Source organism: Prionailurus bengalensis, chromosome A1 (genome assembly GCF_016509475.1).
Source record: "Prionailurus bengalensis isolate Pbe53 chromosome A1, Fcat_Pben_1.1_paternal_pri, whole genome shotgun sequence".
Lineage (NCBI taxonomy): Eukaryota > Metazoa > Chordata > Mammalia > Carnivora > Felidae > Prionailurus > Prionailurus bengalensis.
Window position 1 is genome coordinate 148,009,773 of NC_057343.1, and position 15,452 is coordinate 148,025,224.

The following is a 15,452-nucleotide window of genomic DNA, read 5'->3' on the forward strand; positions in this document are numbered from 1 at the left end:
ATGTCTCTTTCTCCCTCTCCCTCTCTCTCTCAAAATAAATAAATTAATTTAAAAAAAGAGCTTAGTGTTCTCTAAGTCATATCTTAAGAACGATCAAATGCTGGGGGCTATTTTTTTATCTGAGGTTATTTTAAAATCAACTAAAATAAAACTGCTTTTGGTGTCTTGATCAAACTAAATGTCTTAATAGGCCTATATGTAACCTAACAAATGGCGATTTTGATTCAGAAAGTTAAGAGGGAGTGGTGGATTATGGTGACTGAGAGGGCATATGTCCCATGTAGGCCATTCAAATTAAAAATTAAAAATTTCCCCAGTGCCATCTGATAAAAACTGGGCTGAATTGGAATCCAGACCACTGCTATTGGTCTGCAACCTCTGCTGAAACATTCTTTGCAAACTAGCTAACTTTGTGCAGTCATTATCATTAATACTATAAAATGTTTGCTTTCTCACCCAGTTCCTATCAATTCCACTTCACTGACAAATATTTCCTTTTGGGTGAGGTCCAGAGTAACAGTGTTATAATTATCACCGTGTTCATTCTTCTTATCATTAACTGTTTAATGAGGGTTTACTATGAATAAGGTGTTTTGCGGAATAGTACATCTGTGTTATGTAATTTAAAGCTTAGAACAACTCTATAGATAAGTATTCGTGTTCCTATTTTGTATACTCTCCACCCTTTAGTTTCAAGAACAAAAATTTAAAGAACTTGCTGGTTGACTTCCTTTTGGCCTCATGGGACTGCGGTGGTGGTCAGATGAATCTACATGACAGTGACGTATGTCATACTCCTATGTTGTTTTATAATACAAATCAGGACTCCTTATCTGTTTTTTCCACTTCCAAAATCTTCCACTCAGATGAAAGAGGCATCACTTCAGTCCCCACTCATTGACCAAGGTAAGTCCCATGGCAAAGCATGCAGTCATCTGGTGAGAAGGTTTATTGTCCTCTTTCAGAGGGGAGAACAACAAGGGAGTAGTAGCAGTTGATCTTTTGAACAATAATATAATTTTCCATGTTTGATATCTCCAACAGGTATCATGTGTCACTTGATAATAAGCTAGAATCAGTACCCGGTAGTCTAAAATTTTGTAATTAAATTTCCATGTAAAAAAAAGTGATAATTTAACATATTGAGATGTGGATGTTTTACATTCTTGCCTCATTAATATAATATCCTAACAAGTATGGGGTTCCGATGAGTGAAACTTGAAGGTCTTGGATACAGCTGTCTCCTAATTAGCATTAATTGGCCAGTTTAATACTTTTGTTCATTTGCCCATTTTCTTTCTCTTTCTATATGCATTGGGTAAAGTGGTAGAAAAATAATAAGTCTGATTTATTTTACTTTTACTAGGAAATAGCTGTTACTTCTAATTTATTTTGGACATATTGAAAGTAGGTAAATTTTTCAAAACTATAAAGGCAATAGTAAGGACTAAGATAGATTTCTCTAATATGTTTTGCATTTATTTGATCCATTAAAAAACACCTTGGAAATGAATATATTTATGCTCTATATAAACAGATTTTAGTATATTAAAAAAACTCAAAGAACAAAACTTCCTAAAGAGATTCTATACTTTCTATATTTAAATCTGATTAGCATTTTAATTTGTGATATTATTTATAGATAGAATTTTTCAAGTCTTCTATTTTTCTGTTGAGTTTTCCCACCAAGACCTGAATAATAGGCAGAATACTGTCCTTCTGTCATTGTTTCCGTACACTTCTAGAACCAAACAAACAAAACCAACCCCAAAACAATCAGTAAATAGGCTTTTCTAAAACATAAGGACTTTTACACCATGAATTTTTCTGAAATATTTAGCACTCTCCACTTCTTATTGGTTAGTATGGCCTGGCAGATGCCAAAAATAATTATTATCCATTAATATGAATAGTGAGCTCAAGAAAGAGCAAAGTGGGTTGGGATTTTCTTCTTCACTTCATGCTTTTAGAGTAGCTTTCTTCATGTGGCAGGAAGGGGCCAGCCTGTTTTCCAATTTCATATCTGAGGGCAGAGTGGTGGCTCCCAGGACTTGCTACTCCAAGGTGACTGTAAATATTTGATTTTTCCTTCATCTCTCCACAAAACAATCTAAATAATCACTTTGTCATGCTTGATTTGCAAGTGAAGCTTAAGGGAATGTCTTCTATTTCTGCCTCCACCTTTCCTGGACAATTCCAACAAGATGCCTCTTTAAACCCATTTACAAGGAAGTTCTGGACTCTTCTCTGAGGAATTCAGCTTGTGGGGTGGAATGGTAGCTTCTATTATAATACCTAGTTAGACTGGAAGCTCCCCAAAGGAAATGACTTCCCAGAAGAAGGAGAGATAGATAGATAGATAAAAGCAATGAACAATCTACTTATTCAGATAGTTAAGTAGAACAATTATGGAAAAATCCAGAAATCTAGGCGACTTTTGGAATATATGAAGTAAGCTGATTAAAAAAGTAGGATACAAAGTAGCCTATTTCCTCATTTGCTTTTGTCTTTTGATTAAATATAATACAGCCAGAGGATGTGGGGTCAAAATTACCTCCAGTACTGCTAATTTCTAGAGCTTCTGTTTTAAAATGCTGAGGAAGGGGCAGGAAAGACTGCTCAAATGGGGCACTTATCCCATTCCAGGCACCGTGTAGAATGTTTTATATACGTGATGGCATTTGATCTTCCAACAGCTCTGTGGAGTGGGCATTTACTAAATTTCCCAAATGAATAAAACTGAGGCTCAGGGGGAAAATACAATTCCCAGTGTCATACAGCTAGTATGTAAGGGATCAAAAGTTGAGTTTAGGTCATAAAATCTGTGTCTTTTTATAATATGAATTCATGGAGCCAAAAACTTTGAGGATCTTAAATGCCATCTAGTGGCAATTTCTACACACTATAGACACAATATCCCAAATGTCATTAAGAGTCACTCAGGGACATTCCTGGCAACTTGGATCAATTCTCATGATGGGAAATATTATAGTGAGGTCCTAGGTAGTGAGAGAGACTGACTTCCAGAGTGTATCACCTGGTAGCATGTGTGAAGCCCAAAGGGTTCTTCTTGTCCCCAGAAATCCACGAAGCACAGAAGAACCAGAATATAGCTGTTGTTGTTGTTGTTTTTAATCCCAGAACAAAATAGGGATTTGTAATATTGAAGTGGAGGTCAATTTAAGCACATTTACGTGCTCTATTGCACATAAACTATTGGCTCTGCAATGTCTATTCATCTGGAATAGAAGCACAGAGCAAAACAATTACAGATGAGCAATCTATTAAAACCATTATCTATTGATTAAATCATCACTATATCAGCATCATAACTTAGTTCAAGAAGAGATACTAGGATAAAGAAATCAAATATGATGGAGTAAAAATAGGGTTGCTGGATTCATCAAAAAGTTGCAAGATTTCCAGTTAAATTTGAAGTTCAGATAAACAACATTTTGGTGTGTGTATGTATCAGTATGTCCTATGCAATACTTGCAACCCCCTTATACCAAAAAGCTCTTCATCATGTACCTGGAATTCTTAACTAAGCATTGAGTATTTTGTTCGGTAAATTTAAATAAAAGACGGCAATGTACACAGTTTCGCTGGTTACTGGATTATTCTCATTAATAACATAATAATAAATAATATTTTTATCATGATTATGTTAAGCACTTTACCTATATTAACACAATCCTATAAAATAGACACTATTATTCCTGTTTAGAAAATGAGAGTATTGCAATACTAACAGGTAGAGTCAGAGTCACACAACGAATTAGTGGCAGAGAAGGAGTTTGAACCCAGTTTTGCTATATAGAGTCTATCACTCTAACAGTTGTGAAATACTATTTTTTTGCCAAATATATCAGTTAGTTTAAAATTACCTATAAACTGCACATACATTGACAATTTTTGAAAATATTATTCAACAGACTTTCAACATGCATCAAACATCTACTTTCAACAAAGCCTCTCCATGAGACAAAAACAGTAAAACTTAATATTCCATCTTCACTGAAATATTTCACTCTGCAAGTGGTACTTTAGAAACTGGGAGTATCTCATGGTCATTATTAGGAATATTGAAGGACTAATTATTAAAATCCTTGATAATTCAAGTTCCATAAGTCTATATACTGGAGCCTTAATACTAAACATATATATGGTTTAATACTAAATATATATTTATAATATTTATGTATATTTATATAATTTATATACATTATATATAATATAAAAACACATATATGGTTTAATACTAAATATATATATTTATAATATATATATTATATAATATATATATATGGCTCATGACAAGAGAACACTGGAGATACAAAACCCAATAGCGGCTCCCCTTTTTTAGATTTTAGATAAGGTTCCATGTATGCATCTTTATGTACGTTATTTACTATGTAGTTAGGAGAAACTAAAGATTTGTTGTTGGACTCATTCATTTAATAAAAGTCAGATCAATATAAGCCTGAATTTTTTGATTCTGCATACTGGTACCACGACATTTCCTTAATTTGAAGTATCCTATCAGGATACATCTAATCCTAAACTGTAATTAGATTCATATCTGGGGTTCCTGGGTGGCTCAGTCGGTTAAGCATCCTACTTTGGCTCAGGTCATGATCTCACGGTTTGTGAGTTTGAGCCCCTGTACCAGGCTTGTGCTGACAGCTCAGAGCCTGGAGTCTGCTCCGGATTCTGTGTCTCCCTGTCATTCTATTCCTCCCTCACTCACACTCTGTCTCTTTCTCTCTCTCTCAAAAAATAAAGATCTAAAAAAAAAAAAAAGATTCATACTCAAGTCATTTTCAATTCAAAGTAACTAAGCAAGTTCCATTAAAACGGTTGCCCCTAGCTAAAAATGTTTGTCAGTCAAGCCATAAATTGCCATTTCTTTTCCTCTCAGACTTTACTTTGTGAAAGAATCCTAGAATATATATATTCCAAAATACACATTTTCTATGCCTAATCCAGATCTAATAACATCAGAAGCTCTGTGGATGGGATTTGGTAATCTGCATTTTCAGCCAGCCCATGTCAACTGATTTTGATGTAGGTCTTCAAACCATGCTTTGAGAAAATGACTTTGATACCAACCTGCGAGAAGGTACAAGCAGCAGGTGGCATGCTTTTTCCCTTTAAAGGCTTTAAAGCTGTTTATTTTTAGAATTTCCCCTATTTCCCTTTATTTTGTCTATACAGCATCTTCTACATTATCAGGCATATACCTAACAGAAGAGATGAGTACTGTGGGTACATGAAGGGCCATCAAATCTTATTTCTTTGGGGATTAATACTAAGTGCTTCTCAGGAAAGAAACAAAGCCCTCATATAGGTGGTAGGATTTTGGGAGAGGGGAGAAAGGTGACTCAGAGTTTAACTAGAAAAATAGTTATTTAATTACCCTTGCTTTTACTTTACTTTATTTTCTTTAAGCCCTCTTAACCATATTTTGTTTTCCTAATTATGTTGCATAGAAAATGGTAATAATTTTATACAATTTCACAATGATAATTAATACAATTTTGAATGCAATCTATAAAATTATATTTTTTATTTTAAAACCATAGAACAAGGTTTCATATAAGTAGATACTAATCAATAATGATTACAGGTAAATGTCTCTTGGTTTCTTTCTCTTTTATTGGCTAACCTAGATGAAATGTTTTTTATCCGTTTTTAGCAGTATAAAGAAAATAGTGCAAATTGGCAAATGAATCTATCTATTGAACATATATGCACACACACACACACACACACACACACACCTGTTTCCTTTATATTTTTCTCTATCAAAAGCCACTGAGCATGTAGAAGAGAAGATTCATGGAACAATAGCAATTATATTATTCAAAGAGACTATAATCTGACCTCTTAAATGAGGAAATTCTGCAAGGAACATATTTGTAAAATAATGATGCTTCCATAGTTCCAAGTTCCCATTGTTCAGCCGTGGTGAATGCTACAGAATGTCTATTGCTCATGTTTAGTGTCCCATTTTAACTACAAAACAGGGACTATTCTGATATGAATTCTACATTAAAATTGAATGTACATCAGTTATAAAAGCTTCTCTTATTGCAACGAAGAAAGAGAACTTTACTCCGTGAACGTAAATAAGGCAAAGCCAAAATGTATGAACATTTGCCGAAGGATGAATTTCACAGATTATATATTTAAAGATAAGTTTCAATGATGATCGTCTGTTACTTTAAGTGAGGGGAAAATAGAGTTTTAAAAAATTATCAAATACACTTTTCAACAAATGAGGGAAAATTTTTTTACCAGTGTTAGATATTTGTGTACTGTTGCAAACTTCTCTATCTAAGCTCTTTAGCTCATGCGAGATATTTCTTAATAATCAAAATGTTCATATGTTACTTTCCTTGCTTTGAGTGGCCAATGTAGAGTCGATTTTACTCATGACATGGGTCAACTATTCTCCAGGTACATCTAGGCTAACTTTAGCTTATGGGAAACATTTTTTTTTTCTGAAAAGAAAGTGAAAATAATGCTTTGAATTCATTTAGGCAATTTTAAATGCATGGCTTGTATAGTTATGGACATAGAATTGATGAAATTGTGATATTGAGTAGGCCTATCACAAAAATAGAAGAATGCAGTGAATTGGAAACCCTATTTCCGAATACACATATTTTGCATATATTTGGCTGTAGTGAAAAAAAATCATGAAAGAAAGGCTGCTAAGGTTAGACTTCATTCTATATGATGTCAAATGCAAATAGCCATGAAGTACGGCACTCAATAAAAAATAGAGAAAATGGATTTTTGGGTCAAGTTCTGACATTTATAGGATTAAGTCATATAATCTCTCATATATTTTTTTCATGTCTTGAGATAAATTCTTTATACAAGTAATCATATGTACCCGGATTATTATAAGCATACAGTGAAAATTGTTAGAAAAGCCCTTTGTAAACAGAAATGCAATTTAATTAGTACAGAATATATTCTATAGTGGTTCCTAGAGATGTTAAGGTAGTTATTTTTGAAAAGCATTCAGTAATCAAATAAGTTTAAAAATCTCCAAATAAAACAAATCTCTTTCTTATTGCATTCTTAAGGATCCTATGTTAATATGCATCTGAATCAGTAAGAACAGAGAAGAGGATATAGGCTTTATTAAATATATTTCGGTTCAGAATCTTTTTTTTAAGAACTTATGGAAGGAGTGTTTTGCAGGGTACGCTTTGGGAAATGTTCATAAAATTTATCATTTGGGGAGAAAAGAAACTTAATTTGTTTTAGAGGACTGCATGTTTAGGATGAAAGAGTGATATATGTTATCCTAATTTTATCAGTTCATAATCTCACTGCGGAAGAAAGAACCTTTTGGAAACTCTGAGTCTGTAGTCAGGAGAACTAAATTCTGGTAGTAGAACTGCCTGAAAACATATCTATTTTTATCAGAAGTACATACTAATTCCAGAAGGTGATTAATTGGAATTATGGGCAGATGTGTCTGTATGCACATCTTAACAAATTTTAGAGAAGATTCTAACCAAAGGTTAATACAGGAACAGGCATGGTTAGGTGCACCTACACTCTTTAGGAGACATACTCCGCCAGTAAACGATAATAGTAGCACGACACAAAGACATTAGAGATGTAAAAGTCACTTCACAGAGGCATGTTTTCCCTACAGAAATGCTAGTTCAATAGTGAAAGAGAAAATGAATGTGATATTTACTATAAACACATTTATTTTATGTTGACATTAGCTAGCAGATAAATACTTCATAAATGAGAGACCTTGGGGCGCCTGGGTGGCGCAGTCGGTTAAGCGTCCGACTTCAGCCAGGTCACGATCTCGCGGTCCGTGAGTTCGAGCCCCGTGTCGGGCTCTGGGCTGATGGCTCAGAGCCTGGAGCCTGTTTCCGATTCTGTGTCTCCCTCTCTCTCTGCCCCTCCCCCGTTCATGCTCTGTCTCTCTCTGTCCCAAAAATAAATAAACGTTGAAAAAAAAAATTTTTTTTTAAAAATAAAAAAAAAAATAAATGAGAGACCTTAATCATAAATGTAAATGAACACTGAATGACTTAGTCATCATAGTACCACTGGCTGTGAGGAAAAATTACAAAGGTCTTTAGGATAAACCAAAGCAACTGGACCAGGTGAGTTTAATTGTGACCAAGAGTGTTGAATGAACAGCATTTTCTAAACTGTAGGTTGTGTACACAGACATGCCATTGAGTTGTAGGAAAACCTAGAATTTCCATATTATTTCCAATCAGTTTTATCTTAGACCAAACAAATTGAAGAATTACATTTTTAAAATATGTAACGTGTGCCTGTGTTTGTGTGTGTGTGTGAGTGTGTGTGTGTGTGTGTGTGTGTGTGTGTGTGTGTGTATTTAATGATCACTGTTAAGGGGCATAAAATTTTTACAATGTGGAACCACAAATTTAAAAGGCAAGCTAGATCCACAGAAATACCAGCATCTCTCCTTCAAGACAAGATAAGTGGCTACGGCAATGCTGGTGAGCACTGGGCTCTGAAAGGGCATCGTGATGCAACAAATATCCCCTGGTAAAAGGAGTCACCTCACTCACTGAATAGTCTATGAAATATTTAGTAAAAATTAGCACATAAGCTTCCTGGTGTATTTCAAGTTCCTCTTCTATTGCTGACTGGCCCTGCAATCTTCAGCAAGCCTCTCAGACACTCTGTGGCCTCATTAGAAAAGAGACATAACTTAGTCACTGAGAGGGTTCCTTTATTTATTTATTAAAAAAATTTTTTTAATGTTTATTTATTTTGGGGACAGAGAGAGACAGAGCATGAATGGGGGAGGGGCAGAGAGAGAGGGAGACACAGAATCGGAAGCAGGCTCCAGGCTCTGAGCCATCAGCCCAGAGCCCGACGCGGGGCTCGAACTCAGAGACCCGTGAGATCGTGACCTGAGCTGAAGTCGGACGCTTAAGGACTGAGCCACCCAGGCGCCCCTGAGAGGGTTCCTTTAAAGGCAAAACAAGATCACCGATTAAAGGAGATTCCCATCTGATATGTAAGCCCTCACAAATGCTCACCTTACTTGAATCAGTATTCCCGGGTTCTAAGTCTCACTAACTGGCATACCTTTAGCTCATATTTTTAGAGGAGAATGGTAACCATCATTAAAACTATATCTCGTTAATAAAAGATAACGAGTATGTCAAAAATTAAAATTCATTTGCACGCAAAGGAACCAGAAGTCACTTAATCCTTATTATCATAAAAACATGAATGGGCCTGTTATGCACACACAATTCTAAGTCCTGCTGTTCACTTTTTCAAAGGTCTCAAATAGTTCTAAGCTGAAGCATCCAATTTCCCCCATTTTTATTTATTGGTTCCGGAATGTTGAATCACGAAAATTAGGGTGTCAGTTGTCATACATGCAGGCAGACACAGTGCTGAACATATCTTTCAGTTCCTTGCACCTGGCATTGTGTTTTGCTATAGTAGGTGTTTCAAAAATATTTATGTGAATTTTTAAATTATGAAGTCATTTAAAATAACCTCTGAAACCACAAAGCCTTCATCCAATTTCTATGTACCATCGACGCTTGCTTTCCAAAACTGTACATTGCACTTAATCTACTGCTTTGTACATTTTTCATGATTTGCTATATTCATTGCTAGTGTATTAGTGCTTCATAATGGCATAATATGTCTCATTGCTTTGTCTTAGGGGATTCTTATCTTTTAACTGTTAATAGAGAGATGTACACTAACCCATAAAAATGACTCAAATTTAGAACAGGTGGAAAGGTAGGAGAACTATTTTAGGTATCAAGTAAATATACTATGTGTAATATAAAATTTGACTTTTTAGTTTTTTAAGAATTTTATATATTTATTTATTTATTCTGAGAGAGAGAGAGTGTGTGCACACACACATGCACGTGAACAGGGGAGGGACTGAGAGGGAGAGAGAGAGAGAGAGAATCCCAACCAGGCTCCCCACTGTCAGCGAGGAGTCTCATGTGAGGCTCTAACCCTTGAGAACCCACAAACCATGAGATCATGACCTAAGCCAAAATCAAGAGTCAGATGCTTAACCTACTGATCCACCCAGGTGCCCCCAAAGTTAACTTTTTAAAAGAGTAACTTTAAGTTAGATGGTTATATCTGCAACACTAAGTCAATCATATGATGTCTTTTTGTTAACTTCATCAGAAATTAGCTGGTGGTCCTGATAATTTTCTGATTACTTTGGACTTGGTCAATCATTATTTAAGATACTCAGTCATCCTGGGTGGTATCTTTTTTCTAACTGGGTGGTATCTTTTTTCTAACATCCACATTTTATTCTATTATTTTTTAAATTAATCTCTACCTCCAATGTGGGGCTCAAATCTACAACCCTGAGATCAAGAGTTGGATGCACTTCTGACCGAGACATCCAGGCATCCCTATAATATCCACATTTTAGATGAACAAGAGAAAATGAGTTCTAGAACACTGATATGATTTATCAGCCCACAAAACCAGATTTGTGGACTTCACACTATGCACTCAGTGTACTTCATCAGTTCTGGTTGCATTTCTCTTTGCCTTCCAAGTGTTTGCTATGTCAATATCCTACTCAATTTTGTTTTGCTAATTACAATTTTTTTTCTAATTGGAGGGTAGAGATTCCTTTTGATATTGTAAAATAAAAAAAAAGAAAGATGATTTATGCTCCAAGCACATATGGACATCCTTTGACTCATTTCATATACTCCCAGATATGTTATGTTATGAAGGATGGAAGCTGGTTCACAATAGTACATACATTGGCCCATTACTTGATTTCTTTTAGATATGCTTTATAACTGAACCCTTTATGTGGGCTTATTGCTCACTATAAATTAAATTTTGGAATAGTGAAATGGAAATCAGAATATTTCTTCACATGGCCAAATGTTTTCTAGTGGCTTACAGGTCCTTGGAAAATTTCCCTTCAACTTTTCTGTAAATAAATTGTCCAGAGGGCAAGAGAAGTTAATGGCTGTAAAGAAGTGATGCATTTTATGGCTAGAAAACCCCTTTAAAAATCTGAAACAGACTAAATTAAATAAGTTTTATTTAACTTGAAAACTTAAATTCAATTGCTTCCTGACATATTTCCACAAAATTAGTATTGAAATAAAGCTGTGGAGGGTTAGCTGCAATTTTGACAAAGGTCAACACTAAAATGTGCAGGCTAACAACTCTATTAATTCTACTAATTTGGTTGAAATACTATGCAGACTACCTTAAATTAGCAAATGTCTTGTGAAATAGACCAAAAGGTCATTTCCTAGGTGATCTGGTGACATTTTCCTTCCTGATAGTCATTTATATTAGGCTACCTTCTATGAAATCTGAAAAAGTTTTTAGCAGATTCAGTTATAGATGGTAACTTATTGAGTTCTATAGTCACCACCAATAAGGCAATGAATTCGTACATGGTATACTCACTGTAAGAGAATTTAGAATGTCTTATTTTAAAAAATGTTTTTAATCAATCCAAGTTAATTTTTAGAGTGCTCCTTGTACAGCTGCATATACTAGATGAAAATATTTCATCACAATTTATAAAATTATCATCAGTAATGCTTCTACTCCTGTTAGAATGTTATTAAATTCTCAATTTCATGCTGAATTTTAATCAGTTTGTATAATCTGAGCATAAATAAGAAGGGAATTTACTCAATCTGTTGAAAAGCCACTGAAAATGTCCACAAAGACACATAAACATTCTAGTAAGAATATGACTTCAGCAGAGAATATTGCCAAATGATATAATGTTCATTTAAAGCTGTTAATATTGTTATTACTACTCCCAGGTAAAGAGCTGAAAAATCTGACTCTACCTGGGTAAAAATGTGAATATTTTGTTTGCAAATGCAAATGTATATAATTCATTAACACTGCTCACAGTTTGCAACTTACCTAGTAATATATTACTTTACATTTCATAGATTTATTGGAAAATCCCTCTAGAAGAGGCAAAGAATATAGATACATATGTTCATTCTTAGTTATGATTGCTGGCATCAGATTACATTCTCCTGAGATTATACAAATCACCAGAAAGAAAAAAGGGAGATACCCATTTTGGGGGACCTACTATGTGCTTCCTCTGTTCTGTCATTTGTCTGATTTAATCCACCTTAAAATATGACAAAATTTCTGGGTCGTTTGTTTAGAGACTAACCATAGAAAGTAATCATCTGATCTTAAGTGATCTCAGTGAGTTAAATGTCATTTAATTTTTATAAAGGGGATTAAAATCTACTTCAACCACATATGAAGAATGTCCAAAACTAGGGGCAGCTGGGTGGATCAGTCGGTTAAGTGTCTGACTTGATTTTGGCTCAGGTCATGAACTCATGGTTTGTGGGATCAAGCCCTGCATCAGGCTGACAGCTCAGAGCCTCTCCCTTTCTCTCTGCCTCTCCCCTGCATGCATGCATCCTCTATCACTCTAAATAATAAACCTCAAAACAAAAAAAAAAAAGAATGTCCAACTATGAGTCAGTAATGATTGGTTTAAAAGCTTTTAATTCAGGTGTAGGTAAGATTTTCTGAAAGACAGAAACTATAATTTAACCTTCAGAGGCTTTTGGAAAACACACTGTAGGGTTTCTTGCTCAAAGTTTTAGAGAACATCAAACACATCAAAGTGATAGAACATTTCTTTCAGAGGTCTGAGAAATGTCTCTCATTTAAGACTGCCTGTGGACTTAACACATTTTTGCCATGTTTTTATAGGAATAGCATAATGATTTCATGATTAACAGTAGCTCAAAGACATTAATCAGGTACGATCACTTCTAAAAAAAATAACACAAGAATATTTGCTCGAGAAACTGCTAAGATTTTGACCTTTTAGGAGAGACTGGAAGAAACCTTAGAGTAATAATCAGAATAAAACATTAAAGTGATATTTGAATACATAAGAATTCTTTAAAAGAATACATAAGAATCCCTTAAAATGCACAATGACTAGGCAAAAAGATGTTTTTGGGATTTTATTTACAATAATTGTATTTCCCCATATTATCTGAATAGGTTTTATAAAAATCTATTAAACCAAAGTAAAGCTCTCATAATTAGAGGGTTATATGCATAGTTGATGCATAAAAGAAATTTCTTAAAAAGTCATTTAGCAGAAGATGAATAATGAAAGTAGGGAATTTAAATGACAGACATGGTCTTTCTTTTGAAGACCTATTTCTCAGAACTGATGCATCTTGGTTAAAATCACAGCTAAAACTTATAAATTCAGAAGTCTCAACAAAAACTGAGTATATCAATAATTCAAAAACAAAATCACCCTATACATTATCTATAAAAGTGTTAATCTCATCTTCAACAAACATACTAACAAGCATAACAAGGTATAGTTGAACAGATTATATTCTCTTGAGGAGAAAACACTAAAAATAGACACAATTCTGAAGCATTTCCTTGCATGATGTCAAAAAAGAAAAAAATAAATATAAGAAAAGATGTCAATTTACCTTGCCTTGGAGATTTTTGCATATGTTTTGACACAACAAAAAAAAATACACATATACTGGAAGAAGGGGTCCTTGAATTGACAGAAAATCTGTCACCAACAGAATGAATCAATTTCAGCATGCAAGTGACTTTAAGAAGACAGTTGGAAAGCCATCTTAAAAAAGTGATGGATTGAGGTTCAGATTGAAGATTACACCCTGATCCATGTAAAAAAATGTTTTATTTTATCTTTCTAAAGAAATTTGCCATTGGCAATCCTTTCATGTGGATATTTCTAGAATCTACTAGCTTGTCTGAGCTACTTAGGAGGTATAAAATATTTTATCCTATTCCACATGGCATTATGACTTAAGATAATATTAGCTAAATGCAGTTAAAATATTATACAGCAACAAAGAACCAGTTTTAATTTGCCATTGGAAGAAAGTTTTTCCATGGTTTCTTCAAGAACTTGAAAATGTCTTAAAGTCCATGTATTATGAAAATTTATTTCCTATATTATAAAGACTAGATCTTTAACATAAAATTTTAGATTTTTTTTCAAATATTATTTTACAATTTGAGTATCTTACCAGTTGGGGACCAACATTATATGCTGTGTAGGTCCAAATCAATAAATTGAATTATATTTTGAACTATTCACTTTATCCATTTATTCATTCATTCAGCAAATATTTATTGAATACCTGTCAGGTATCAGGTGTTGTAACAGGTATTCAGTTTGGTATTGGACAACTAGTTGAGAAAGTCAAAGAAGACAAATGTTGTTTCATCCCTCCTAGAGCGAACAATCTAACACGAAAACCCAATTTCCAATGTAGTGTGATAATGAACAGTGAGAGAATTACTAAGGACACAGCAGTATTCAGGAGAGAGCCTAAGTCAGATATGGGATGGATGGAGCTTGTAGTAGGAAAGCCTTGCCAGAGGAAAGTGCATCCAAACTGCAGCTGAAAGATATGAGCCACACAAGGCAGGGAATTCTAAAGATAGAGACGTTCTTTCCATTACTTTCCCCTAGGAAGAAGACACGTATAAAGGAATTGGAAGAGAGAACATTTGGTTTGAGAAACTGAAACAAATTTAGAAGAGTGTGGTCAGAGATGAAATGGGACCAAATCATGTGAAGACTTCCAGGCTATACTAAGAAATCCGCACTTTATTCCAAGGCTGATGGGGAGCAACTGAAGGGTTTTAGAAAGAGGGTAAGAGAATCATATTCTCATTTTAGGAAAAAAAAATCACACTGGTTACAATTTGAGATTTTTAGAGAGTTGATACCAAACTCTGGTGAGGAGGCTTCTGCAAGACCCAGGTGAAGCAGTGATGGCCTAGATCAGGGAGCTGGCAGTGGGGATGGTGAGAAGGGAAATATAGAGTGTGTGTGTGTGTGTGTGTGTGTGTGTGTGTGTGTGTCTACACATACACCTACCTTCGAAAAGCTCATAAAGCATTAAAAGGAGAAAAACACACATAATTATCCTTAATACATAATAGCTAATGAAAGAGCTCAACAAAGTTCCAGATCAATAAATATCCAGATAGAATATTAGAGGGAAATAAAGAGAAAAGTGACTATTTCTACAGAAAAGATTCTATTGGATATTCCAGATGACTTAGAACAGACTCAGGTATGGCAAATCTGGTTCCACGAGGAGTGACATTTGGTGCTATTATAATTGTTTTTGTGATTTTCAAAATGCAATGAATTACCACAGTTTTGAAACTCATGGATACAGCATAAAAATCAATAAGAATAGAACTCTTATCTTTGGAATAAAATGACCTCATTATGGAATTAAGCTGTCTTACTTTTCTTTGCCACAGAAGACATTAACAAATTTGTGCCTACTTAAAAGTACTCCAGGATAAATGCATTTCAAGAAGATTGTTTTTAAAAAGCACTGACTATAACTGCACTTCATTTGCAAATGATAAAC

At 34.4% G+C, this 15,452-nt stretch overlaps 1 protein-coding gene across 2 annotated transcripts in view; it reads right to left on the bottom strand.

Moving 5' to 3' along the window:
• EDIL3 (EGF like repeats and discoidin domains 3) overlaps nucleotides 1–15,452 on the bottom strand; it is a 422,530-nt gene that overhangs the window by 86,194 nt on the left and 320,884 nt on the right. The gene's annotated exons all lie outside the window — the stretch shown is intronic.